The sequence below is a fragment of the Alligator sinensis genome, unplaced genomic scaffold (assembly GCF_000455745.1).
Source record: "Alligator sinensis unplaced genomic scaffold, ASM45574v1 scaffold1584_1, whole genome shotgun sequence".
Classification (NCBI taxonomy): Eukaryota; Metazoa; Chordata; order Crocodylia; family Alligatoridae; genus Alligator; species Alligator sinensis.
Genome location: NW_005842479.1, coordinates 593149 through 617955, shown reverse-complemented (window position 1 = coordinate 617955; position 24807 = coordinate 593149). Strand labels below are relative to the sequence as shown.

At 45.3% G+C, this 24807-nt stretch overlaps 1 protein-coding gene across 4 annotated transcripts in view; it reads right to left on the bottom strand.

The window, feature by feature from the left end:
- Positions 1–24807, bottom strand: part of FGF13 (fibroblast growth factor 13) — a 424661-nt gene that overhangs the window by 300211 nt on the left and 99643 nt on the right. The window lies entirely within an intron of this gene.

The following is a 24807-nucleotide window of genomic DNA, read 5'->3' as shown; positions in this document are numbered from 1 at the left end:
CACGAAACATCCCTACAACCAGGACAACACATAATATTACAGAGCAGCTCCGGTTCCATCATCCAGACGTGATGCTACTCTCACTTTGTGGATTTAAGCTGAGTACATTTCCTAGAAACAGAAAAATAAGAACGTGGACAAAGTGAAATGCATTGAATCAACAAAACCCCAAAGACGAACACCAAGTTTAGAAATACTTCCAGGGAAAATAAAAGACTGACTTTCTGAAGATGATGTACAATAATGATGAGCTGCTGGCTATGAACATTTCTGCCCGCATAAAGTCTACCAGGCTCATCTCCCCCTGTTATAAAAGGTGCGTTTTCACGTCTTGCTCTAAATTCTTCCGCAATTTAAACTTTCCCAAGCACTTTCGTGGAGAGGAGTATAATCTTTCTGGGATGCCCTGAAAGTGCCCTCTGTGGACAGAGACAAAGAAAGCCAATGACAAGTGATACCATGTAATCCTGGGCCTGATTGCGGATCTAAAGTGTCAACCATTAAGGCGTAATCCTCCCCCCAAACTCTCCCATCTGTTGCAATGACGACGACACATCTTTCCGAACAAGGAAACAAACATTTTCCATTGTGAAGAATGGGAGAATGTCAAGAGGCACCGACTGAAACAGAGCAATTACTCGGAGATGAAATATGACAATGTAATTTTGCCTTTCATAGACCTAATTGTCTTTCCATTTAGGAAATCTAGCTGCTCAAAAGTAAAACGGGTTGCATTGCTATCAGAAGTCACTTTAGAAGAAGCCGACCCCCTCTCCTGCTAAGCTTTAGGCCTGCCGGTGAATGGATTGAGTAGGCAGGTACCACAAATATCGGATACTACTCTTCTTAGATACCTCGGGGGAAGTCCTCGGAAACAGCAAGAGCGATGATTCAGACTGGATTCGTGCATGCCAGGTTCTTTTTCAGACAGCAGCACAGATTGCTACTGGGGTCTTGGGGATGAAATATGTGCTGATGGGGTATTTCATGCTTTTCTGTGGACTGCAGAACTGTTCAAAAGTTTCAACAGACTCCTGATACTAACAGCAGCGATGTCAACAAGGTGTAATTATCCAAAAAAACCCAAGCAGAAACAAAAACACTGCAACCCGCAACACCATCCACAGATCTAAAGAACTCCTTATATAATCAGAGACTTAATAAAGAGATACAAACCCCGCAGCGACATCTCTTCTGTGCGATGAGCAAAGTCTTTAAGATGCTCCTCCTCCCCCGAGATGGGAGGGGGCAGGTTCTGCGGCCCTTCTTCACAATGAGAAAAACTTCCAAGAACCCGACATAACGAGTACCCAATAATTTCAGCATGACTTCTCACATGAGTAGTATAATCAGCTGCGAGAATAAGGGTTATAAAAATCGAGGCTCGCAATACCCATTTTCAATGAAAGAGTTCTTCGCATCAAGCAGAGAACGTGCCAAAACCCCCAAAAGCGTGAGATATTAATACTATAATTTCAATTCAATTAGAGGCACGTTTTTTTTTCCCCAAGTGATGCGAACTGCACTAAGAAAGGAATGGGAGCTTGCAAATGCAACCGCATTTTAAAACCACACATATCCAGAAGGGTTTCAAAAGTACTAGATTATGCTCGGCCATTTCCGGCAGCTCTGCAGGGAACCCTTCTGCTTCTAACCAATGTCCCCAGCAATTGTGCATGCAGTACCACGTTAATGGCTTAAGTGCGGTGCCACCTGCCACCCCAGAAACAATAATATTCCCAAAGGTCTTTCATATGCTGAAAATTACATTTTGGTCACCATTTAAAGGCTCAATAGTCAGGAATTACTATGGCAGCTAGCTAAAACTCATCTACTCAAACCAGTGCTGGTTTTTTTATTCTTACGGAGATTAAAAAACCCCAAAAAAACCCAACCTACAATGGAAAACTCACTGGAAATATTTAATTTATGGCTGTTCTCCAGCCGCACACTGTGCCCTCTGCTATATAATACTCTTGGGGCACTAGTATTTTTTTTCAAGTGTCATTTCTGACTGATCGTGCAGTGTTCAGTAGATCATTAGGGTGCAGGAGACCCTTGAAGACTTCACACGTGCTTCAGACAAGTCCCGGTTCTTCATGCACCAGAATGACCACAAACCCTAACTCAGAAACAGAAAGGGAAGACTAAATAAGTTTTATCTTGGGATACACCCTAGAGTCTGGGACAGACATTGCATAAACCAGTTTGAACCACATCAGTTAAGTCTCATACTACATTCAACCCTTCTCTGCTAGAGCAGACAGCACAGCACAACCCAGGGCTGCAAAGCATGCTGGGATGCTGGGGGACTCTGATTTAACTTGAACCAGGAAGGGGTCTGGGACAGAAGTTTCATAAACCCGTTTGACCCAAATCAGTTCAGTCTGATACTACATTCAACCAGGTTTATCCTAAACCAGTTTCAGCCATTTTGAAACTGGTTTATGTGCACTGAACATCTGTTCTGTTACAGGTTTAATCCAGTTTCTGATCACTTAAACTGGTTTATGTGTAATATCTGTCCCTAGCCTAGAAGCATTAGGGATGGATCTTGGAAATGCATGTTTTAGGACAGTGGTTCTCAACCTTTTTCAGACTAAAGGTACCCCTCTATAACTTCTGTGAACTGAGCAGCACCCCATTTCAAAAATGATAGTATTTATTACAGTACTTACCTCCTTGCAGAGAGGTCAGGCAGGGAAAGCCAGGACCTGCTTTCTTCCTGGCACCTGGAGCCTGATCCTGCCCTTATTTCCTTATCTCCTCACACCTTGCTCCCTGCGGCACCCTTCAAATGATTTTTATGGCAGCCCAGCGTGCCCTAGCACCCTGCTTGAGAATCGCTGCTTTAGGATGAGGCTTCGATGCTTCTCTAAAGGCAGATCAGAGACAGCGCCAAAAATGGAGGACGTCCCGTCTATTTTGTAAGCCAACGCATTTTTCAAATGTCTGCTCTTCCTGTCAAAGAGCTCTTGAACAGCAGGGTTTGCATGTTCACTCCATACAACTCCTATCACATGGAGTCAGCACTTAGTGAAAACCTCACATTGTTTTATTGCCTAAGTGGGAACCATCCTCTCAATTCACGCCGAGAGAAAAACAGTGGCAGATCTGAATGCAGGTCAGAGTAGCATGCAAAGAGGCCTCCCAAGAGCAAACATCACAGGCAGGACAGGAGTAGCCAGTGGCCAGGAAGCCCCTGGGGGAGCTAAGCTTCAGGACTTGAAGCATAAAGTACAACCTAAGAGCAGAGACATCTGGATGCTCAGGATGCCCCTGTGCTAAAAACACCAGGCGGTTCAGACCACAATCCCCCAGAAACGTGTCGAGGCCAAGATCAGATTCTCACCTGGCCACAAGCTTTAAAGTGATGCTTCTTCAAAGGAGAGGCAGGTCCATTTGCTTCAGACCCAGGAGGATACAGAAGAAAGTGGGGCTGGGAGAGGATCAAGAGTGGCCTAATATGAAAGGATAATAGTGAGTCATTTTCCCCTCTTGAAAAGCTATTACTAAGCTTCTTTTAACTGCCAGAGAAACAATTCTCCAAAATGTAACAATATTTTTTAAACATCTTTCCACAAGAAGAAAAATCCAGCCAATGCCATCACTTGGTGACTAAGAGCCTTTTGATGATTGCCATCAGCACTTTTTTTCCCCACAAACAGGAACATTTGGTTACTCCTGCAATACTTAAAAGTTTTCCTGGAGGAGCTGGGGGCAGACGACGAAAACCAAGCTCGGAGACTCACCGGCTGATTATCATCCTCCCCTAGAGAGCACAGCAGGTTTCATGTCAAGAACACACAGTTCCAGATAAACCGAGAGCAATGGCTCAGAAATCCTTTTAGCATATAATGTAACAGCACAAACATGCCTAATTAAAATAAGTGACAGAATACTCCAAACGCACCCGTGGCAGAAATGCCGTCATTACTAATATTAGCAATACCAGTTTTAAGTTTATGTGAAACAGCCCTGTTGAGGGTCGCTTCAACATAAATCTAAAAGCAGACTCTGTTCCTATGAACATGCACACGCTCAGCTTTGAACAGGTGCGCGTCCCCAAGCCTGCAAACACGGAGGTCCGCAGAGCTCTTAAACACAGAGCTGGATGACATGAATGAGTTCCCTCCCTTGCATAAATGGAGTGAAATCGTGACATCCGTGATCTCTGGAACAGCTTTTGCACCCGAATTACGCAAGCTAACGGCCGCAGATGTCAGAGGCTGCATTGGTGCAGGAATCATTAGCACTGCTATGTTAAATACTCAAAAATAAGCTCTCAACTCTTCTGTGAAAAGAAGATGCCAAAAATGAGCCTTAAGGATTACAAAATAAATATAAAAATAATTTTCCATAATTCTTCCTGGAGCAGGAGAGACGGCGTCCTGTCACTTGCAATTTGCTGTTTTCTAAATGACAAAACAGGACTATTGTTGCCCCTAGAAACAAAACGCCATTCGGATATGCATCTGTGCATTAAGAACTGAGAGTAAGCATCACAAGCCAGCGCTATGCCTGTGCAAAGCGGCTAGTATCTGCTTCGGATTCGGCCTATTCGGGGGACACCGATCCAATCTGGCGATTCGAATCACTGTCCCAAATCGATTCGGCCGAATCTCTGAATCAGGCAGGCCAAACCCATCCCCCACCAGCTCTCCCAGCCCAGCAATGGCTGCCCAGCTGCCCCAGCTCCCGGCACTTGGGGAATAAAAAGCCCCAACTCAGCAGGCGCTGCTGGGTGGGGGGCAATCCCTGCTGCCCCCTACTGCCCCATGTTGCATGGGGGCTCTGCACAAGCCCCCTCCCCTCCAGCTGCCCTGCCTGCCACAGCTCTGGCCCTTTAAGAAAACTTGAGAAAACCCCCACATTCACCATTCCTGCCAGCAGAGGGCCGGGGGGGGAGATCCCCCCTCTGCACGAGCCCCCCCAAATCCCCAAGGCCACGGCAGAAGCAGCGAGTCCCAGGGTTTTTCTTGGGGGTGTTTTCCTTGAAGGGATGGAACTGGGATGAGTGAGGCAGCTGTAGGGAGCCTGGGGGGGTATCATGGGGCTCATGCAGTGTGGGGCAGTGGGGGGAAACAGGGATCACCCCCCATCTGGCAGCACCCAGTGAGCACCAGGCATTTTCTTTAAAGGACCGGGAGCTGGGCCGGGAGGGGCAGGCATGGGGGGAGCAGGCAGGGGGGTGGGGGAGTAGGCAGGGGATGGGGCCTGGCAGGGGTCCCCCCATGGTTCTCTCCTCACTCCTCCAGCCCCGCTCCCATCCCCTACTTATCAGCTCCAAGTCGGCTCCAGCTCCCTGCTGCAGCCACCGGGGACTGCCCAAATCATCAAAGCCCTCCAAATCTTTTCCAAAGATTCAGAGAGCTTCAAATCAATTCAGACTTTTTAACTGGTCCCCCGATTCGATTCGGAGATTCGGCCACCGAATCGGGCTGACTCTCCTCCGAATCAAATCACCACCCAAAGCTTCTCACAGCCCTACTATTTACTTCTCCTTTCTTTTGTCTGTACCAGAAAGTCTTTGAATACCTTAAAAAATGGCCTGGGTTCTACAGTGGACTAAAAAACTGGCCAGAAGGTCTAACTTAGACCCAGTGGAAAAAAATCAAACTTACTGGAATCACGATCCCAGTCAGCTGCCAACACCAGAGGTGAAACTATTGCCAGAGCAAGGTGATGATCCTTTTCCAATTCAGGTGCCAGTTTAGCAATGCTAGAGGGGAAGGGGCAGTGGGAACCTTAGGAAGTAGAAGAATCGGAAGATTATAACCAAAGACCAATCCACACTAATACAGACAAACTACTTTTAAGAACTTCATCTACCTACCTGGAGACACAACTGGGTCAGAAAGGAAGGGGAAAAGAGGAAAAAATGAACCAGAAGGGGAAAAAAAAGAAAAGAGTGAAAGAAGAGGATTCTAAGAAATACATGAAGCTGCATATTGGAAGTAAAAGCCATTTCAATGATTTTATGACTAAATTTCGCTACACACAAGTTGCTAGAAAGAGATAGGAAAGGGCTGCTGGTAATAACTATGAGAACAGAGAAGGCATGCCTAGAAGATGATCATTGGAAAGCTTTGATATCCTGACATGCTCAGCTGACCACACTTATTACCAGCCATAACCACATCATTAGAGGAGGGTGTAAGCAGGCCGGATCCAAGCCAATAATGAGTAGTCAATGTGACAACAGCAATATCTGCAAAGGCTAGGTGGATAAAAATGCAATAGCGGTATCAATGTGAAGAAATTAACTTTGCCCAAGGCAGTGCACTTATTTTGTGCGTTCTTCGATAAGAGCCGTGTGCCAGCCACATAACAGTCGAGGCACATTGACGGCAATACTTCCTCTCGACCTCAGCTAGCATTGGAGAGCGGGACTCAATAGCCCAGGAGGCACCTTCCACTCCTAAGTCACTATTAACATAGAAAATATAAAGCATTGTACTCTTCTACACCTCCAAGAAGTATCAAGAGTGCTACTGAGAATGGTGCGCCAAACAAGCTAGCCTGGATAGTTTAAACCTATACCTATAGAGGAGAGACTGCATCAACATCAGACATTGCAGGGCATCAGTGGCTGTTGACCAACCCACAGGCATACTACAAGCAGACAACAAGACAATTTTATTTCTAGAACGAAGACCGTGCCAAATAAAACCAGCTGGTACTAGATCTGCAACTATTCGGGTCTCAACAATTCCAAATTAAGTAGGATACGATCTGCCTTCCAGTCCAGGGTTTCTTACCATGCTAGTCACTACAGCGAGCTGTTATCCTCTTGTTCCCCAAACTACAGACATCCTGAATATATTAAGGAAGCAAAAGAGAAGATTATAATAATTAAATAGGATATAAAATTATGGGCGGCTTGGAAAAAATCCAAGGCATCATTTTTTCCCCAGATAGAAATTCTGAAAAGGAAAAAAAGATACAACAGACTTCGACATCAAGAAAGAAAGGAATGACAGTAAAAGGGAACTAAAATATAGGCTAAGATTCTACATCTACAAACTCCTAAGGGGATTATTGGTAGAGGTACGCTGATATATAGATTGCCTATCAGATCAGCACCGATAAAAGGGAAATTAACATTATTGGCTATCGGCTTTTTTTTTTTTTTTTTTTTTTTTTTTTGCCCGTTTTAGCCAATAATGTTCTCCGATAATTATGCCTTCTGGCCGGGGACCCCAGACACCTGGGTTCCCTCTCGCCTGCTTGGCCAGGGCCCCACCACGAGCTGTGGTGACCCCAGATATACCCCCATCCTCTCGCTGGCGGGCCAGGCTGGGCTGGGGGCGGGCGGGGCGGGGCGGGGGCGGGGCTGCTGCCACTGTCCCGGGTGCTGATGCAGCACGGACTGCAGGCTGGGACCGGGGTGGGTGCTGTAAAAGGTGCCGTATGCCACAGACGTGACCAGGGCAGTGAGGGGCGGGCAGAGCTGAGCTGCCCAACCTGGCCCAGCCCGACTCAACCTGCAATATGATTCAACCCGTAGTTGATATCAGTTATCACACTGGTATCAGCCAATATGGCTGCTTAAAAAAAATCGGTATCGGCCAACGAAATCTTTATCGGCGCATCCCTAATTACTGGTAGAATTGGGCACCCACTATTTGTCAATAGGTATCACACAGCCCAAGATTAAAATGGTTATTTCTTAAGTAGATGGAAAAGGTAACGCAATTCAAAAGTAGGGTAGTAGGGCCTTGGGTATGTTGGACTAGTAATGGTAGCTACTGTACTGAAGTAACCTGCTTATCTCTGGATGCAAAATGGGAGCCTTGCTGATATTCTTAGAAAAGGCTAGAAGAAGGGTGAAAATGCAGAAGAAGGGTATGGGCAGGCTTGGTTTTTCTGGAGCCAAGAGGAAAGGGTTCGCTGCCTCTTTCTTGAAGCTACAGGCCAAGCTTGGAGTGGGCAGAGGAAAAAGCTGACTGTTTCGCGTGCCCCCCACCTCTTCATGTATGCGTATGTAGCGTCCTTGTGGCATACGGTGGCTGCTCTGCCATCCAGCTGCATTTCCAAGACATTAGGTCTGACCAGCTGCCAGTTTTGGGGTCAGGAAGGACTTTTCCCCCTTGGAGAACGACTGGCCAGATGACCCATGGGTTCTTTCACCCTCTGTGCAAAACGTCCCAGAGACCTGAGCTTAGTGAACCAAACAGCAAAGACAGGGGCTGAGGAATCCAGCTTTACAAGAGACTTTATCATTTTGTTGCATCTTGTAGATGACATCCAAGGTGGATGGGAAGCTCATAAAGGCCAGTTCCCAAAATTAATGAGACCCAGGAGATAGATAAAAGGCTCTGCTAGCTTGGAGGAAGAACAGCACATCTTTAGTCTTGGTAGTCTGAAGTACCCTATTCCCCTACATATCCTTTAGCTCCCCCCGAGAAGGAGGGCTAGAGGATAACCCCTACAGGCTAGGTTGACGGGGGCACCTATCAACTAGACTGCCCAGTAACTAACATAACACCACGCTGCGCTTGGCATTTTGGAAAATTGGAAGTTACCCCCCATGCAAACTTAATAAAGTTGCAGCCTTCTGCTTCCAAATCCATCCTTGCCTCTGCCTCATTTTCTTGGGTGCCTTGATCAATTAGCTTACGTCAACCCTTTGCCACATGCACGTGGAGCTTTAATTAATTTACTCAGATCAGTGAATGAGGATTAATTACATCTTGGAAATAATGCAGTGCAGAACAGGGCAACTGGTTCCGCTGCAATATGACTGAGGCATTCAAAGTAAAGGCAGAGCTGGTTTCATGCCATAGCTCAATTGTAGGCTTTAGAAACCCAGAGGCAAGCTTCTTTATTTAGGTCTAATCATGAGCTGACCTATTGATTTCTCCTATTAGTCCAGCCAAGTTGCCAAATCTATAAATCCAGCCAGGTACCATGTAAACACAGATACTGTATTTTGCCAATAAAGCACAACTAATCAATTGGATCATCAGTTTAAAATGTCTAAAATGCTCCTCTGTTCATGTAGGTGATGCAGAAGAAAGATTTTTTATAGCAGAATGGAGCTGAATATTTATTAGAAAACAGTTACATCTTACAAGGGAATAATGTTCTGTACTCAGCTTTTATATTAGACAGGCACAGGCAAAAAAAACCCCAAGGCCATCAGCTGTACTGTATTTCAAACCTGTGTAGTCAAAGCGTCATTTATATCATCTGAACCAAAAAGTCTGATCGTTCTTTAGGGACAAAGGTAGTTAAAATGAAAAGGCCTGGCAGGGTGGGGAAGAGGGTTGGAGTGATTGGCTGACTTACTGCTGATGTCATAGTCCCCCTAGGGGGAAAAAAAAAAATGTGTGAACACCATCACACAACCACAAACTACTCATAAGACAAAAGAGGTGAATAAGCAGATGAAGGGTAGACCACCATACCCTTTTGCAAAACTGCACATTATACCATTTTTAATTGCAATAGATTATTGGAGTCACCCATGAACATGCAATCAAAATGCCTGATCCTGCCTCCTTAGCTCACATAAGCAAGATGAAGCACCTCATCTCACTGCCTTCAGTAGAGCTGCATGCATAAATGAGGGCCTGCAGAATCGGGCCTCATGAGCCAAGTCGCCTTATTCACCTGCAGTCCCGGCAGAAGTCAGTAGAGTCCCATGTGTACTCACAAACCACCTGCATATTGCTGGAGTACAGTGAGGCACCTACTGGGTGCATCTACACATTCATTAATGTGCTTTTGTTAATGCACATTAAATTTAGTACCTCCTTTGTGAGGTACTAGAAAAGGTGCATTAGCCTATTTTAATGTGCATTAGTGAAAGTGCACTTTTTTTTGGTGATGCTTTAATGTGCATTAAAACAGGCTACTGTGCACTTTAATACACGTGTAGACGCACCTTCTGGGAGTTGTGTGTGGAAGTGTCATTAAAACAGGCTACTGTGCACTTTAATACATGTGTAGACACACTTCCACACACAACTCCCAGAAGGTGCACAATGGATTACAAAATAAATAAATAAATAAATAATAAATCACTCCAGCTGACATAGTAGCATTTAATTCCTCCAAAAAGGGATCAACAATATGAGGTACTAAGCATCCTCATCCCTCCTGAAACCAGTCTGTCTCATAGGTTCAGGCCCCTACCGCAGTTAGCAGAAGCTTTCAGCCTAACCTGACGCACATGGGATGAGGCAGAGTAGTTAACATTTTCAGACTAAGATGCCGAATACAATGGTTTGAATCGTCTTCCTCCCGCAACGTCATCCAAATTGATACCCAAGTCAGCTATCAGAGTCTCTTATGAATAAGACTTATTCAAATGCATGCCTGAGTAAAAGCTTTCATAGGAAATATTTTTTTTTTTAAAATGCTTTAGGCAGTAATAAAAACAGTGATTACTTAGACAGCCTATGGAGTAGGCCAAAGTACTCATAAAAGACACGAAAAAGAATAGGGTAATTGTATTGCACTGAACGTGATAATTTGCTGATGAGTGAACAGTAACAACTTTAATAACTTTCTGAAAGAAAAGTAATACATATCTTCCCCGCTTAGCTATAGAAATATTATACCTTGACAAACAGCTGATTCAGAAACTTCTGAATGAGAAGGATGAAGATGTGCAGCATGTTGTTGATTTTCTTTACAAATCCATTGTCACTCGCTCATTCACTCTCCCAAATGCATGCTCCCTGCCGCCTTCTGAAATGTGTTTTAAAGCAAAAAATGCCAAAAGTGGGAACATGACATGACAGGAAACATGCAATATTCACGGACGGTGCCCCATCCTGAGTTCTCAGTGATGTCGAACTCTCAGCACCTCACAGGATCAGGCCGTCCATGCTTTCTGTTACTCTGCTGGTCGTCAAATCTCTACGGGCTTTAGGTTGACATTACTTCATAGACATTAGGGCTGGAAGGGACCTCGGAAGATCATCGAGTCCAGCCCCCGACCCCAGGGCAGGAAGTCAGCTGGGGTCATAGGATCCCAGCAAGATAAGCATCCAAATTTCTTTTGAAGGCATTCAGTGTAGGTGCTTGAATCACCTCCGATGGCAGGCTATTCCGACCTTGGGGGCTCAGACAATAAAGAAATTCTTCTTTATGTCCAGCCCGAAATGGTCTTGCAGGAGTTCATAACCATTCGACCTCGTCATCCCTTGGGGCGCTCTGGTGAACAATCGTTCTCCCAGATCCTGGTGAGCACCCCTTATAAATTTATAGGTGGTCATCAGATCGCCCCGAGCCGGTGCTTTTCCAGGCTAAAGAGCCCCATGGCTCTCAGCCTCTCGTCATAAGGTCTGTTTTCTGACCTCTGATCATGCGCGTGGCTCTCCTCTGCACCCTCTCAAGCTTCTCCACATCCTTTTTGAATTGTGGAGCCCAAAACTGGACGCAGTACTCCAGCTGCGGCCTCACCAAGGCTGAGTACAAGGGGAGAATGACATCCCAGGATTTGCTTGAGAAGCATCCATGGATGCAGGCCAGCTTTTTGCTCGCTTTATTAGCCGCAGTATCACGTTGCAGGCTCATGTTCATCTTGTGGTCAATCCTGACCCCCCAAGACCCTTTTGTCCGTAGAGCTAGCCAGCATAGCACTGCCGAGCCCATAAGGATACTGCAGGTTTTTCCTCCCAAGGTGAAGACCCTTGCATTTGGGGGGTTAAACACCATCAGGTTCTCGTCTACCCTTCACTGGAAAGACAGACTGGAAGCCCAATTTTTTTTTTTTAAGTTATGGAATGGCAGGCTTTTAATTTATCATATTTATGGAGTATGAAATTATACTCTGCATTCCCCCTTGGAGCATTACAAATACCTGCAGCTGACATCCACCCCTTAGAGTCAGCTGAGACCCGAGTTTCTGCTCTCAACGGGATCCGACGTGACCATTCATGTTCCCACTCTATAATACAGCTGCTAAATTGAGATATTCCTTCTGTACCTCCCAGGGCGGTTGCAAGGCTGAACATGGTTATTGCCTGTAGAATATTTTGCACCAGCCACAGGAGAATCCCAACATATTCAAAAGAAAGTGTTGAAAAAGCCCGCAGAAGCAACGATACTTTAAATGCTCCCTTGCTTCAGGTCAATGGGACCGGCTAGAGTCAGTTCTCAGGCTGGTGAGCAAGTAGGGGGACACCTCGGAGGAAGAAGAGATTTCTCCCAGCAAACACAGCCCATTGCCTGCCTCAGTGGGGCAAATGAAACCAAATGTGGGGGGGATGACCAGCCCCTTCCCGAATCTGATAGACAAACACGATGCCTGTTTTCATGCACATACACCCCTCCACCACTTCGATAGACGGGCTTCTAGATACATCACTGGCCAGTTGCTCACTTTGGGGAAGGGAAGGACTTAATCACTGCCCCACACAGCAACAGAGCACTTAGGGTTGACTGGATTCAGCGCTTCTCAAGTGTCCTGGACCAAGTGGTTAAAAAAAAAAAAAGGAAACCCAAACTGGGTAGACCCCAGGATACAGCAAAGATGAAGAGCCGGATCCTGTGCATGCAACAGGGGCTGGATTTGAAGGGATCTGCGTACGGGATGCAAAACAGGCTTCAAGGTCTGGTGCAAGCGGGTCGTGCCCCCAACCTTACCTATTCCCTGGGCCCTCGGGCAGGATGGGTACGGCTGTTTTCAGCAAGGGGGCTCATTAAGGTTTTATTGGAACAGGGAAGGCGGGAATAGCCATCTTCCCGTCTACACGCATTAAGCTGGAAAACAGCTGAAGCAAGTCAGCCATTAGAAACACCCCACCCTGCCATACCGGTGCCGAAGTTGTAGCCTCCATTTGAACAAGATGTACCGTGTAGCTTATTCAGTCGTGCAGTGTCTGAGTCAACGGGGAAGACACGTGATGCAGGGAACACCGCGGAGAGACGGGACGTTGTAAGGTGGAAATTAGACTAAATAAGTTTTTAAAAGCCCCTGAGCTCTGGCTGACAAAACCAATGCTTCGGTATGTCGTGGATGGCTCGGTCTCACTTTCCTGTTACTGAATCCCTGCTGCATGTTTAGTCGAGGAAAAAAAAAAAAAAAATCAGTATGTTATGTGCTCAGCACAAAACGCAAACTTGATCAGAGCTCACTTTTTTTTAAGCAAGGAAAAGCTGAATACAGAAAATTATGGGGAAAAAAAAAGGTGCACATCTATTTAAATATGCTATTAGGTTTTTTGTTGTTAATTTAAACTTTTGTGTCTTTTAGCCCAGGTAAAGAGACCAGCTTGTAATACTTTTAAGTTAGGCAATTCGGCTGCACCCCGATGTGCCTGTCATTTTCCAAGACCAGAGCTTCTCTGGCAGAAATACAGCAATTCATACTCATGAACACAGCAGGATCCTCTTTTTATCCACTGTGCAACTCAACACCTTTTTAAGTGGCGTTATAGCATTAGTTTTATTGCTGACGCCATGTGACCAAGTGAATTACACGGCTTCACCTCTAGCAGGAGTTCTTTAAAAATGATGCTACATTTGGACAGCATCTTTCACCCTGAGGGATTTGAAAGCACTTCACAAGCAGTCATTGTATGGGACATCCATGAAGTCCCATTCATTGTAATGGGGCTAAATGGGTAAGAGTCAGAAGAGCATTTGGACAGCCATGTAGAAGAGATCTGCTCTCATACCAGCGACATGCAATCAGCTCAGGATCAGACATACCAACCATCATCCTGCACTGGCATCGCAAGTCTGGCCTATCCGCAAGGAAATGAAGAATGAAGTTTTCAGTCGAACCAAAAAGGAAGAGAGAAGGAGGCAGAAGACCTGGGCAAGAAGCTGGACGCCATGTCATTTTGTACCGCAGGTTAAGGATAAATGCTGGGTAGGTTTTTCACTTGTTCTGCTCAAACCTAAATGGCCACATTTCTTCACTGAAGGTTATAATTGCATTCAATAATACTTTTTAATTATAAGCACATTCCATTTCTTCGCCTGCTTTCTGTTGTGCGGCAAGCGCAAGGAATTAGGGCATGCTTTGGCGCACAAGAAAACCGATAAACACACAGCTTAAAACAAACGCACCCACCCACCCACCCAGACAATCAACGGTTGAAAAAACCTTACTTTGAGTTAGTCTCATCTACAAACAAAGACTCTTCCTCTACTGTGCTCGATGGTCACCGAAGGCTTGTGTGGCTCTAACTCCAATGACACCTATTCAGGCCAGTGATGTGCCTGATCCAGGCAGGGATCTTTGGTCCTCTTATCCAAACCCATGCAGCCATGTTAACTTAACACAAATGACTTCCTCCTCGTCCTGTCTTCTTTCGCCGGGTCCACGTCCATCTCTGTGTCAATGCTCAGATTTATCTTTAGCTTGACCCTGCTTCCACTGAAATTCTTATTATTTCATCACTTTCTGCCTCAACTATTGTCATTGCTTCTTTTATGGTCTCCATAAATTCATACTCTGCAGTCAGAGAATAGCAGTCTGGCTATTTATTCACTCAAAGAAAGGATGCTAAATCACCTCCATCACCGCCCCCATCCCATTAGCTTTTTGGCTCCCCTCTCTGCCCTCCAGAACCATTCAAAGCTAATCTTCCAGGATGCAGACTCTACACGCACTTGCTACTACTCATCCCTTCCTCCACCTACGCTTACCCTCCTCTCAGCCGTCTCCAAGTCTCAAAGCAACTGGAAACTGCTCCTTTCAAACCTAAAACTATAGCATCACAGGTGATGTACTTTGAGTTCAAGAGGTACATACCCACAACACCTCCCTACCTATACCACGGTCTCTCTAAACCACAGAGTCATTTGAAGATCATCATTTACACCACAACCCTATGCTTTTGATCCTGTGAAGCTCTAGATCCCAGTCCTAGAATGGACTGAAAAGATTGCATTTCATTATGAAAACCCCACAGAAATTAAACAGAACGGGTATTTTCCAGGCAGCCCGACCTAATCCTCTCTTCTAACTTCATTGCTACCTGTGTCCATTCTCCTCCCACCTTAACAGCCTGGAAAAGGACATCGACTTGCATTCAATGAGCACACCTAAACTCTCAGCCTTTTTCCTGCTCTCTGTTTAATGCTGTTTTCCCCTTCTGCCTAGATGAGCAGCACCACACCTAAACTCATAAAGCTTTCTCTTCCCTCTCTTGCTTGGATACTTTGGCTTGTGCTGTTAAAGGATTATGACAATAATATATTATTTAACTCTCTAGGGTTGTTACTGCCAATAACTCAAAAGTAATTTAGTAGAGAGTTGGCAGAAGGGACACAACGAGAAGAAGGGAACTTGCAAACTGGTTACACGGACATTGAAATTCTGCAGGTTTTTCCCTATCAGGTGGGATGAGGAGCAGAAAAGAGCTCCCTTTGCAGATGCTGGCCAATACTAAAGGTCGACGGGGAGTAAGGACGCTGCTTGAGCCCCAGCCCGGTCACCTATCACCCACCGCAAGAGCTGGCACTGAGTTTCTCCAGCTGCTCCTTAGTTGATCAGACAGAGGTATGATGCTCAATCCGTTCTCACTTATTCTGCCTTTACATGGATGTGAATCCTTTCACTGCAGTGGAATTATTCCCAACTTTCACTGAAGAGTCCTGCCTGCTCTACATAATACACGCAAACAAAAATAGGGTAGCTGCAAATGAAAAAAAGGGAGCCTTTATGCTCTTCTGAGCCGGGAGAAAGCATACGAAACCTGGTACCTGCTTTTGGCAGCATCTGCATGCTTTGTTATTGATGCACAATATCAGAAGCAAGCTAGATTAAGGACGCTAAGAATAATGTTACAAATAAAACTGCATTGACTGTATAATTCAAAGGCCTTTGATGATTACAAAGACCTTTCTTCTATTTGCAGGAAAATATTATTTCTTCAGCATCTGCAGTTAGACGAAAACGAGGACTATACTATAATATGATCACTATTATCAATTATAAAATTCAAGTATAGTAATGTCAAGAGTACCAAGCAGCTACCACTACCATTGAAACCAAAACTAGTGAGAATTTCAACTACTTTCATTGTTCGGCCCCATCATCCTTCCTGCAATGGGAAGAGCTATAACGATTCAAGTATCCAGTCTCTCATACCTTTTCCCTAAGAGTTTAAGATGAACTAAAATCTGCTTTAATCGGTGTTGATTTCCTACTAGATCTTACAAGAAGGAGGAAGACGGAATTAGAATAGTTTAGAACTTCCTAGATAATTGCAATGTAAGAGGTTATCTTTTCTGTTAGGGTGTCTCATGCAATCTTGCCCAGTCGATACAAAATTCAACTAAACAAATTGCATTGGGAAGTAATGTTATATCAAATGTACAATGCATGGGAAGATCTGGGAACAGACCTGACTTATTCTGCATACAAAAATATGCCCAAAGTCACTGGAACTACTCAGATGGGTAAGGCCAAAAGAGACAGCCCCCTAACATACATTTTTAGTTTTGGAAACCACTGATAGGCTTGTTCTAAACAGAAAGCTGTCTCTTTTTTTGGTGCCTGGATGTCTCTTCCAAGCAGAAATGAAAAAAAAAATGGAAATTTTTATCATGGTATAGCATAACTAGAGCTGGGAATAGAGAAATGCATTGTAGAAACTAAAGCAAGCATTACAGGAAAAAACACCGATTAAACTGCCCTCTACTTTTCCCCTTGTTATTCTTTCCTTTGAAATTTAATTTCTTTCTGCTTTGTTGCTTTGCTTGCACTTTCTACAGTTTTTTTCTTTCATTTGCTGAAATACTATTTATTTAAATCTAAGAGAAAGTCACTCCCCACAGCAGAAAAGTGCTCAGGATTCAGCGGTCAAAACCAGAAGCATCTACAGACACGCAGGTACAAAGCAAACGTTAAATACAAAACAGAAGTCCAAGAAGTTGCAGGGAACTTGTTTTTCACAATGCCACACACTCCTAATAGATTTGGCTCACAATACCCGATTTATTCCAGTATAATCAAGTAAAAGGCAGCACAATCTCTGGATTCGGAAGATCCCAAAACCAGCCCCACTGTCAAAATGACTGTGTTAAAAGAAAGCTTAATTTAACTCAAGAGAGAACTTATTAACTCAAGAGGGACTCATTTTGAGTAGAGATGTGGAATTTCTCTTATATTTTCCTTCCCCTACCATGTCTCAATCTGTTTGCAGAGATTACCAAGTCATCTAATCACTCAAACAGCAGTCCTGCTCCATGAGTCCAAACCTGGAGAAAGCCACGAATCTTTGCCATTCCTAACTAGCCATCACGACGTGACCGTTTCGCACCCGGGGAAGGACACGCTTTCGGGAGGAAGTCACGCAGGCTTGGATGGGAACATCATTGTTGAAAACTGGTGGTTTTCATGCAGTCCATACCTTCATTATGGGTGCTGCTCTTTAACATGCGTTAACATTTGCTGCTCAAATGGAAGGAGCGAAGATCAGAAGCGTTCAGAACCTCCCCTGCATTTCCTAGGTTGGCAGCTCTGCGGGCTGCACCCACAGGTCAGGCCCACACCAACACAAGGCCAAAGGATGACTTAAATCATCAAAACAGGCACTGAGCAGTGCACGGGCCTCATGCCAATCCCTTCCAGCAGAACAACAGTTCTCCAGAATGCACCCCTTCCAGGAGAAACGCAAGCCTCGGGGCCTATGGTAATTTTAGGCAGCTCCTGGAGCTTTTAACTCCTGGGTGATGCTCATATTCATACCTTAACGTGGCTGCAAGCACTCATTATGTATCTTAAAGTTATACCACACCAGGGCAGGATTATCTCTGCTTCACACTACCCAGCTCCTGTTCCATTAAAGTGTGGCCACTCAAGTTGAAAGTCCTCCAGTATTCCTCACACTCCTGCCTGTTGAGCAGGGATAAAAGCCCATCCTGGCTTACCAGCCCTCTAGGCTAAGTACAGACTCTTCCTGCTGCCCCCGAGGTCTCTGGGATTTGCAGACCAGCATCACAGCAGCAGGACTCTGCAGGGCTGCTCATCACTTCCTCTTCCTGCTTCCAGGTGCCCCTGGGATTTGTACTCTGCAGTCACAGTCAGCAGTAACTGGTTTATATGCACTGAGTTTCTGTTCTGTTACAGGTTTAAACCAGTTTCCAATCACTTAAACTGGTTTGTGTGTAACGTCTGTCCCTAACCCTAGTGGCAACTCATAGCTACGGCTCCTAGCCCTGCTCCTGCTCACCAGGCCTGTAGTGGCAAGTCCCAGCTGTGCAGAGGGGCACAGAGGTTTCCAGACTAAAGGTGCGACTGCTCCAAACCCCAAGCTAGCACTACCACCGATCAACATTTGTGCGGCTCACGGCATAAGGTGCAACAAGGTCCTAAGTGCGCTGGTACCGGGATCAGCGTTGCAACGGCTTATCCCGACACGGCAGCGCAGCTTTTGAAAAGCACCGAGTGATTTCTCAGATAAGTCAATAGCGCTTTCCTCCCCTAATTTTAGACTTCTCAGAGCACTTTCTAATTGGTACCGCTTCCTCCACTTCATCAATCTGAACCGTCCCCGCAATATCGATTCTACTATTACCCCATCAGTCACAAGTTAGTCATTTAGCAGTTTACATGGCAAAGATGACAAGGAAAGGCAGCTGATGGCGTCAGAAAACATCCTCACCTGTTCTTCCAGTTGGATAACTGCTGAGTATCTGAGTTTAGCTTCTCTACTAAATATAAGTGCGATGGCAAGAAGCACCAGCTCGAAGATAACATGTGCTCCCTCTCTCCAACTGAACTGTGGTCGTAGTACCCCTAAATACTAGGAGGAAAAGACCCTTTCCTCAACTACATTTGAGCCCCAAGTATGTCCCCACAGCTGCTTTCTTTCCCCAGTGACATGCTAATTATTAAAGCGGCACTGGAGACATTTAACCTATAATGACCCTCTCTTCCTCTAGCCCTGACTTCATCTCACGCTCAGCTAATTAGGTTGACAGAATATCCCTCTTTTTAAATTTTCTTCATTAAAAAGGCTGAACCGTTCCCTGCTTTAGGAGGTCTCTCTCATTTCCCTCCCCTCCCAAAAACAAGACAAATATTCCATCTGCCACCAGGTCAGATACCAAAACCTAGTCTCTTGCCTAAGGGACCTCAAAGAGAAATAAAAAAAAAATTAAGTAGTTTACACTACAATACATGTTTTTAAGGAAAGCCTCTTGCCAAGTGAGCTTTCACAATGCCAATCCAAGGCAAATGGCGAACACGCAGCTTTTTAGCCCACCACAATAGTTCAGAGCTTCCCCAAATCAATAGTCAAGGCCCCAGATCCACGGCCACATTCAAACTAACCTTACTAAAGTCCACAAGGCTACTCTCTGTAGGTGAAAACAGTCAGATCTCCCTTATGAAAGTTTTCAAGATCAGAGCCTTGAACTGTTGTGTCTCTCAGCATTTATAAAATGCCAGGGTAATTTAAAGTACCGTATACATGATTTATAAAGCTAACAAATGAAACAGTTTACAAGAGTCTAAGATGTTATACGGCTTTCAGGGGTAGGCTAACCAATACCATTTTCCCTGCTTTTACTCCCAAAGGAGATAAACCCAAATGGATCACATGAACTATAAAATCACCTCTGATTCTGGAACAGGCGGTAGCAGGAAAAGTGCAGAGAAGGGGAAGACGAGGAGAATGAAATGCCCGTCTGGCCTGCTACTACTCTACAGTGCCTCAAGCTCAAGGGGTAACATCAATGCCGCTGTAGAAAAATCACTGCAAAGCCTACCTAAATACATGTAATGAGGGGTCTGCTAAAGGCCGGCGGTGGCAATACGGATGCCCGAGTTATGGGACCTTTCTAATGGATCTGCTTAGGCTGACCACACAAACACCACTCATTTGGCAGCTCCATGCAGGGTTTTGGGGGGCTATTTCCCCCATTGGTTTCATTTTCTTGGAGGCTGCTGTCCAACCTGGAAAAAGAGGCACACAAGATTACTTTAAATTGAATCCTAATCCTCTTTCAGAAAGACGACGGGGTTACATTGCTTCTATACGAGAGAGTCCATCGCCACGGAGAGCAGCGATCTGTGCCCGAAAAGACTGTAAATCCCAAAGTCTGGAATTGGAGGGGCTACAACCGAGGACTTCATAACACCGAAAGAAACTTTGACGCCGCACCGGGAATGCGCAGGAACCTTTGTTAGGAAGGTTGTTTCCAGTTTTTAATTGCTAGCATCCTATAGAGAGGTGTCACGTGACCTCCCTGGGGTTTATCGGCGCAATTGCATCTTTTTAGGAGGAGCATTATTGTATTTTCTCAGAGCCGAATGCCGTTACAGATAATGAGTCAGAACAGGAGGTAGTTACCGTAAATATTCTGAACACGAGCATGCTAACAACCACCCACTAATTAGAGCCGATCCCACAGCCAGACAGATACAGCTCCTACTGATGTCAATGGGAATTTTGAATGGATTGGGATCTTAGCCAAGAAATGACTATCTGTTGTCCCCAGGAATGTCAATATTGGGAGGGGGCAGAGCTTGCGTCAGACTCGAGCGATGCCTTTGCAGTGGGTGGCACGCAGATGTCTATTCAAAGAGTATCCGAGAGTCTCAAACAGGAGCCGCACAGATTCCTTGTGACATGAAGGAAACCAAACCAAACCCCTGACTTTTAATTGCTCCTTCCTTTGTGCCATTAAAAGGATTATGATACAAAAACGAAGACTTCGGATGCGCAAGTCAATGGTAGCAACTGGCCACCCGATCTATTGCTGGCAAGTAGCTACCAGAACGGAGGATCGAGTTCATATGTCAAGCTGTTGTGGCTGATGGAGGCTGCCAGCATTTCATTTTTTTCTGGGATGTAAAATTGGCAAGCCGAAACTGTTGATAAAAGAGGCAGAGAAACTCCTTCTACCTGATCTGGCAGAGAAGCAGAGCGATATTTAGAAACTGCTTGCCCTCCCCCATCATACTTCGGGCTTGCCAACTCATTTTGAGTCAATGGTCTTATATCTAGAGCGCTGACAAGTTACGCTGCCTTTACAGGGCTCTTCTTCATACCCTCAAAGCAAGATACTGTCTCATGAGTAAGTGCTGCAGCACAGCCAACACTTGCTTGCAGCAACACCTGACCCGAGGAGCAACAACCTCTTACCAGTAACATTTCCCAAGAAAGATTTTCTCCTGTACCGTATACTTGGAGGATGCTCTCTAACAGCAACAGCCACTTAGAAGCAACATCGCACCACGCTCCTACAAACAGGTATTGACTGTACGGTGGAAAAGGAATAAGCCAAGAATGAGAAAAGTGCAGCTGCTGCTGTAATACCTCGATGGGGCGGCCGGGCACCTTGCTTTTCCAGGGGGTTTCTGCCTGTTGTCACCAACCTGGAAGCCAACCCACCTTTCCAGAATCCTCCCCCTTCCTGCCAATGTTTTCAACATGCTGTGTGCAGACGATCCTTGCTCTATTTGGCTTCCTTGGGAAGGAATCAGAGCCTGTACCCTGCCACTCTGCTAACGGAGGCTGTACAGCTTCGGTATAGTTACCAAACTTTCTTGCAATCAAAGTAGGTGACAGGCAAAAAAAACCCCAAACAAACCCCCAAAAAGCAGAGCGTCTCTTTGGATATAGGAAGGCTGCAACTACATAAATTAAAAAAGGGGGAAATCAATAAATAAACCCTGACAATCTTGTTCTTGTGTTTTGGGGTTTTTTGCTTTTCCTTTTCGGTATCCTCAGAGGAGACGGGTGCAGGGAAATGAGAAGCTTAAGCCAAATGCAGCAAGTGACTACCACTGTCACACAAGGCAATATAAGCTCTAGGCATTGTGACCTGATCCTGCTAACTGCAGCTTCCCACAGAGTTCAATGGGCTTTGCTGCAGACAATAACGCCCTGCGGTCCTATACAGTCAGGCTGAATATTATTATTTTTTTTATCCACAATGGAAAAAACCCCAATACACAACAAAACTTCTCCCATCTGGGATGCTGTCTATGCAAGTCTAAAAATAATTCCAAGACTCCCTCTGACAAAATTGCCAGCAAAAGAGCTTCAAAGAAGACAAAGGACCTAAACCAAGGGTGGCCAACTTGCACTACACGTGCTTGTGTGGTGCATGACAGATTGGTGAGGGGACAGGTGGCACGGAGGTAGATAGGGCAGGGAGCAGACAGCAGAGCAGCAGGTCTGAACCATCACGGACCTTAACAGTCATCTGCTTTGCCATGCACGCACAGCCTCTGCTGCGTGAAAAACACCACGAGAAAGGAATCGGGCTGTCGCTGTGCTCAGGGCTGGGTTTTTCTAGGAGTCACATCTTTACCGTTTCTGGCATTCATTAGCATAGCTGCAAGCGAGCCATTTCCAGTGGCCAAACTAATACTGCAAGACCCCAGAGGCTGACCCAGCATTTTCAGAGCATCTAAATGCCCTGCAAAACAAAGAAACGCAAGATCCAGCCCAGTGTGTGAAACAGCCTGCAGAGGTGTTCACTTCTCCTCTCCAATATGAAACCACTGCTTTAATACGCTGCCAGGCAATTTTAATAGCCAAGGATGCAAACTGCAATATTCGACCAGACTTTCAGCAGACTGGATTGCTGTCCTACCTAGTGACACAGAAGTGCGTGCACACACTCGCATTTGCACACGCACGCTCTACCAGTGAAGGGGGTGCAGTATTACGGGTCTGTCTAACACAGTCTAGATTTAGACAGCAGAAGTTTAGAGCTTACCTGCTGTAGCATTTTTCACAATTTAAGGGTGCTTCTAACCTTCATTATGTTAATTTACAGGGTTTACTCAGACTGGAATATTTTTCCCCCCCTTCTGGTGCTGCATAGCTGTTTTTAAAAGCTGCAATTCTTTCTTTAAGCCAAGCAGTTGCTGCTGGGGTTCAGACTGGTAGTTGGAAATGGGGCCTCCAAGAAGCGCCGAAGCCGACGCTTGCCTCCACCTCTGGGAAGTGTACGAATAAGGCAGTTATTTTGAAGTCCGAGATCAAATCCCTCCCTTTGGTGTATTCCCTTACTAAAAATCAACAGGGTTACACCAGCGTAGCCAAAATACTAGCAACCCAAAATGCTGACCGCGAGTGCAGAATACTCCTAATGCACGCCTAACTCTCCCCTAGCCAGCATTCACTCATCACAATACTATTTTAATCAGGCTCTGCTTCATGGACCATGAACTTGACCCAGAAGTCTGGTTGAGAGGACTGCAAGAAAAAAAAAAACAACCACAATAAACCCTTATTTTGAGCATAAAAGATTTCTGCTTCTGTTTCAGAAAGAGAGATTCATATCCTATTAACTCTATGAAAATAGCTCCATCATGCCACTTAATGTGGAAGCACAATAAACTTGAGCGCTGCTTTTTTTTCTCCTTAAGTCTAGTGTTTAAAAATGACGGCACATATCCCCCAGAATGAGAGACAGAGGAATATCTCCGAAGGCAAGCCGAGTGTCAGTTTACACAAACAGGAGAGTGCTCTTTCCCGTTCTTGCACGAGGCATAATTGCGTCAGCCTTCCCAGGACCGGTTAGCCACCGCAGACGCGTACACACATCTGTCAGTAAAAGTATACGCGGGGACCAAGTCCGTGGAAAGGGAGGAAGCCGGAGAAGCAGCTGTCTCCTGGTTTGCAAACAGAGCGTGGTCCCGCTACGCGGAGAGGAGAGCCAGACTATTTTAAGCGTGACTACATCAGTTTTAAACATTTAGCCGGGAATGTCATCCCTGTCAATCACCGCCAGAAACTTTGACAGTTTCGAAGAAAATCAGATTCAAATGGGCAACCTGTGGCCAGAAACCTCCCAAGTGATGACTGTCATCTCCCTCCCACCGCCCTGGGGCTCTGCCCATCCTTCAAAAGTAGTTTGCACGCTACCACCCTAGCCCACCCGGCTTGCTTCCCCTGACCCCCCTCTGCTGCGTCTAATGCGGTGCATGGCCTATTTGGTCACGTGGGGTGAATCAATATGGAAAATGGTGAATACTAATTTCTGTGTGTGTACCAAAAGAAAGAAAGAAAGAAAAAAAAAACCCTGTCGTGCCTTTGTAGTTTGCTTCGGGGCACCTGGCACACTTACTTTATGAAACATTCCCACCATAGTAGGCAGAGGCTGACGAGTTTAACTCATTACAGGCCATGTATTTGCCCCTATGTTTGGAAATGCAAGTCTGTCGCACACCCTAGATAAATTCAATTTAAAATGTCAAGTCAACATGTCATTGAAAGGATCTGCAGCCCTTGAACTAACATTAAATGCTTGAATTACATCCAAAAAAAATGTGTACATGTTGCACCAAGGAGCAAGCATGACAGGGTCTTACGGTACCAAATTATAATGCAGTTCTAAACCAGGCTTATTATATATAGTAACGCCTTAAAAATGCAGGCACCTTTCATTCTGCATTGCTCATTGAATTATTTTGATACATTTTCAGTAAATAAGGCCCTTAACTGGAGCTGGTAGTTACCAGACTTTGAGAGTAAAGTACTCTCAATATATTTTCGGGAACTACCGTGTATTGTAACACATTTGGACCACGGATGTCCCTATTTTTTCACTGAAAACAATTAGAGAAAAAAACTTCGATATCGGGTAAGACTATGCAACTAGAGTGACGAGCTGGATTTAGGAAGAGCCTTCAACACAGAAGCAAGTTTACCAAATGCAGCGATTCTAGCGTGAACTTCAGAAACCAAGAAAGCGAACCCCCCAAAAAGAGAAAGTTGAAAGAAAAGCACAACATTAAAACGGCAGCAGCCTTTCAACAAAATGACCAGTCTTGGGCCAAACGTGCTACGATCCGCTTGACCACCATCCCAGATTTGCTTTGTCTCGAGCGGTAATAATAAGCTGCGGTAGGATGGTGGTTTTCCC